Source organism: Berghia stephanieae, chromosome 14 (genome assembly GCF_034508935.2).
Source record: "Berghia stephanieae isolate SIO BIC M18660-M18661 chromosome 14, UCSD_Bste_1.3, whole genome shotgun sequence".
NCBI classification, from domain to species: Eukaryota; Metazoa; Mollusca; class Gastropoda; order Nudibranchia; family Aeolidiidae; genus Berghia; species Berghia stephanieae.
This window is the reverse complement of record NC_088373.1, coordinates 1,620,388-1,625,387: the sequence shown is the minus strand read 5'-3', so window position 1 is coordinate 1,625,387 and position 5,000 is coordinate 1,620,388. Positions and strand designations below refer to the sequence as shown.

Here is a 5,000-nt window from a genome sequence, read left to right as displayed (position 1 = left end):
ATAATAATTGGGAAATCCTCCCTTCCTCCTCCCTCTTTTCTCAAAAAAAAACAAAAAAAAAAAACAAAAAAAAAACAAAAAAAAAAAAAACAACAAAAAACAACGCTAAACAAATAGCCACCCCCCCCCCCCCCCCAAAAAAAAAACAAAACAAAAAAAAAAAACAAAAAAAACAGCAAAAAACAAAACAAACCCAACCCCCCCCCCCCCCCCACCCCACCCAAAAAAAAAACTCCCCAAAAAACAACAAAACAACAAACAACAAAAAGAAAAAGAAAAAACTACTCAAAAACACAAATAGCTAAAAGAAAAAACCCAACAAAAACAAAAAACAAAACAAACATTAATTAATTTATTTATTTATTTATTTATTATTCATTAATTCGTTTATTTATACATAGATTTATTTATTTCTTACCCCCTTATTAATAATTAATTAATTAACTTTCTTTTCTGTTATATTTTATTTTTCATGTTCGAAATAGCAGAAATTAATAATTCTTGTTTCTGTCTCTTTTCTGATTTCAGGAGTCCAGCCCTTACCTCACCTAAAAGACTAGACGCTTAGCCCAGATTCCAACACTTTTACTTTTAAGGGATTATCGATTGGGAAATTGATTGATAATAGCATTGCTCTCTTATCACGTATTGGATATCTCTATTGGATTAACCCCGAGTTGCTGGTAAGTTTGTGTGTGTGTGTGTGTGTGTGTGTGTGTCGTGCATGTTTGTCTGTACAGTCCGTGTGTCCATCGTCCGTCCTGTTGACATCTATTTGTTTGTCTGTTTGTCCGAACGTCTGTCTGTATGTTAAGCTTTTTTTATTTTTTTATTATTTGTCTCTCTATCTGTCGTCGGAGCTGTCCGTCCACCAGTCCGTCTGTCAATCTGTTTATTTATTTGTCAGTTTGGTAGCCCATCTGATTGATGTCCGGTCCCTATTTTTTATAACTAGTACTCCCCCCACCCCCCCCCCCCCCACACACACACACCCTTCTCCCCAAGGATCAATCAAAGCCACGGGGCACAATTGATGGATCAGTACATGAATTTCGCGAAGTCCCAGGTTTGAGAATTTTTTTTTTTGTTTTAATTTTTTTTGGGACCAAGATGAGGGTCATTTAAATCGATCGATATAACGTGAAGGAAGGACGAGTTTTCTGGCCAAATTTTAAAATATTATGGGTTTTTTTCCCCGAGTACGGCTATATATATATACGCATGAACTCGTTGATACTACTAATACTATTACAACAAGATGTTGTTTTTTTTTGTTTTTAAGGGTTTTACGGCGCTTGCAACACATTTAGGTCATATCATTTCTTTCATTCTCTATTGTCTTCTGGCACTTTCCTACTCACTTCATCTCTTGTTGTTACCAACATAACTGCCTGCTATATTCACTTTCCTAATACTATTATACGTACCAACTATTATTACGTTCCATGCAAACGGGCGTGCGAGGAACATTAACAATGTGTGGAACTTTAAATCAATTTAAATTTGTTGTTTGTGTGTGTGTGTGTGTGTGTGTGTGTGTGTGTGTGTGTGTGTGTGTGTATACCCGACTTGGCGGCGATCCGTTTCTTTAACGAACGACAACTCTTGGTGATAAATCACAACCCCAGACACTATTCCCCCCCCCCCCCCCCCCCCCCCCCCACATCCAACCCCCGCCAACTCCTTCCTCGTCATCTGACAAAATACCTATTTGTTCATTATGTCCAAAAACACAAAAACAAAAACAAAAAAAAAAAAAAAGATTCAAAATAAAATGACTCGACTTGATAGCTCAGTTGGTAGAGCACTGGATTCAAAAGCGAAGGGACAGAGATCGATCTTTCTTATATATACTCCTCAGTCCATCCACCCAACAGTGATTGATTGGGTAGCTGGTTCTGTTAGACTTGGCAGAAAGCACTTTGCGATATAATTACTACCTAGTGTCCTATATAAAGGGTAGCATGCAAGCAGCAACTGCAAGTCCATTTTAACGCTAAAGACAGCGGGTAAACTTTGGCTCCATGATGGGCCTCATGGCTCTGAAAGACTACTTGCAGGCTCATCGGCCTTCTCGAAAACTCCAATAAACTGGCTCTAAACTATCGGAACAATGGCGGACGCCCTTATGACATATTTATCCGACGAGCATAAAACGTATCCAGAGGGGAAAAAAAAACAAACCCCATTATAAATCTGATCATGTTTTGACTTTATACATTCTGATCACATGACACAATATGAAAAGTTCTAGCCAGAATGAAGAATTAAAAGTACCGATTTTCATTGTTTAGAACCACGCTTACTCGCCGTTGCTGGGCGACGTGACATCAGACTATTGAATCCAATTATATCGATAGGTGAAGTAATTGGGTTTTTTTCTGGATAAAATGGGTGAAAATGTGTTTTGTCGAAAAAATGGAGAGTCCAGTCAGTGTTAAACTGGATGAGATAAAAAACAAAACAACGAAATCTAACGTGTATTTTATTTATGCCTGGGATTTCAAGTCTGGGCTTCTTGTATTGTTGTGTTTTGTTTCTCTCTCTCCCCCCCCCCCTCTCTCTCTCTCTCTCTCTCTTTCTTTCTTTCTCTCTCTCTTTCTTCTCTCCTCTCTCTCTTCTCTCTCTCTCTCTCTCTCTCTCTCTCTCTCTCTCTCTCTCTTCTTCTTCTCTCCTCCCCCCCTCCCCCCCCCCCCCCCCCCCCAATTCCCCAAACTCTCTCTTTTCTCTAAATATTAATATTCTCTTTCTTTTTCCATCTTATCTGTTCTCTGACTACTCCATCCACCCCTCCCTCCCCCCCCCCCATATCCCACGCGCTTTACTCTCATTACACTCACCCCAACCCTGCTCCCACCCGACCACTCCCCTCACCTTTTCAATCTTCAAAATAAAAACCTTAGAGATAGAGAGAAAAAAAGAAAGAAAAAAGACCTGGGCTATTTACCTCCCGACGGTTTCTCTCTCTCTCTCTCTCTCTCTCTCTCTCTCACTCTCTCTCTCTCTCTCTCTCTCTCTCTCTCTTCCCCCCCCCCCCCAAACCGCGCTTTTCTGTAATTACACTCACCCTCACCCCATCGTCCCCACCTCAACCCCCCCCCCCCCCCCCCACCTTTTCAATCTTCAAATTAAAAATAAAAAAAAATCTTAGAGAAAGATAGAGTAAAAATAAAAGAAGAAGAAAATGCTAGGCTATTTACCTCCAGCGATAACAGACAACTCGACAAACGTTCTAGATCTTTCCCAGCTTATCTGACATTTTGTGTATCGCGTTATCGGACGAACAAAGCCAGTCGTTACCCAGAATTCCTCTCAGATATTCGGCCTTATCTGAGATAATCTGTTCCCTTGTCACTTTCCACAGTACACTCTTTAAAATCCCTGGCAATTCCCGTCCGTCCGTCGTCTAGTAAAAATTCTGATGCTGGTTTCCTCGGTGTTTTGTGTGTGTGTGTGGGGAGTGGGGGGGGGGGGAGTTTTATTTGGAGGGGGGGGGGGGGGGGGGGGGGGGAGGGTTGTTATTTTTGTTTCGTTTTTCGTGTTTCTTTTGAGAATGTAAGCTTAGAGCTTTTGTATTCTGTGTTGTTGTTTTTGGTTTGTTTTGTTTTTTTCTGTTAGTGAAGTGTTGTTTTTGTGTTTGTCTTTATGAGTGTGTGGGGTGGGGTTGGGGTGGGGTGGGGGGGGGTATGGAGGTGGGTGGAGGAATAAATGGTGAGAGAGAGAGAGAGAGAGAGAGAGAGAGAGAGAGAGAGAGAGAGTATAGTATGTGTGTGTGTGTGTGTGTGTTTGTGTGATAGATAGATAGATAGATAGATAGATAGATAGATAGATAGATAGATAGATAGATAGATGGATGGATCGAAAAATAGAGGGAAGAAAGAAAGAGAGAGAGAGAGAGAGAGAGAGAGAGAGAGAGAGAGAGAGAGAGAGAAGAGATAAGTGGATTAAGGATAGAATGAAGGAAAGAATGAAAGTCAATGAATTCAATAATAAATATTTAATGGGTAGTAAATAAATGACTAAGGGATGGAGTCCACAACTGAATGGTTAAGCAATGAGTTGATGATACATGACACACATTCTCAATGGATACAACACGCGTTATGACAGATTTAGGTTAATTAGATATTCAACACTTGCTACTTTCTACTGACACACACTTTAATACACTAATACACACACAACACACACACACACACACTTTAATACACTAATACACACACACTCACACATACACATACACGCACACATACACACACACACACACATATATATATATATATATATATATATATATATATGAGAGAGAGAGATACATAGAGAGAGATAGAGAGAGATAAATAGAGAGAGAGAGATAAATAGAGAGAGAGAGATAAATAGAGAGAGAGAGATAAATACACATACACATACACATCTCTAAAAGGTTACTACTTCCCCTGTTATTAGATGACTATCTCCATGATGATAGCATTATAAACCACTTTATTCATAAATTATTGTATTGTTTTAAACAGTCCATTATGGTGTCTGCTGTCACCGTATTATTATTATTATTATTATTATTATTATTATTATTATTATTATTTATTATTATTATTATTATTATTATTATTATTATTATTATTATTATTATTATTATTATTATTATTATTATTAATATTATTATCATTTTGTCATATGTTTCGTTGCTCATTGAATAGACTAAATCCATTAATATGTCAAAATGTTTCCCAGACTCTGTCAACCCGCATCAAATGATTTAGACCTGAATGGATTGTCATCGTGTTTATAATTCGGATGGGGAGAATGGGAATATAAATAGTGGGAGGAGATTGAAAAGAATTGACAATAGATTATGACAGAAATGGGATGAAGGTAAGATGGGGGCGGGAGAGAGAGAAAGAGATTACAAAATCGAGAGAGAGAGAGAGAGAGAGAGAAAGATAGATAGATAGATAGATAGATAGATAGATAGATAGATAGATAGATAGATAGATAGA

General features: G+C 38.4%; 1 protein-coding gene across 17 annotated transcripts in view; it reads left to right on the top strand.

Annotated features, from left to right (window-relative positions):
* The window catches only part of LOC144959892 (roundabout homolog 2-like), a 238,293-nt gene that overhangs the window by 49,125 nt on the left and 184,168 nt on the right, over positions 1-5,000 (top strand). For all 17 annotated transcript variants that reach the window (XM_078892727.1, XM_078892715.1, XM_078892725.1 and 14 more), the window contains exon 2: positions 529-683. The gene's annotated coding sequence lies outside the window, so the exon portion shown is untranslated. The remainder of the gene's footprint in view (positions 1-528; positions 684-5,000) is intronic.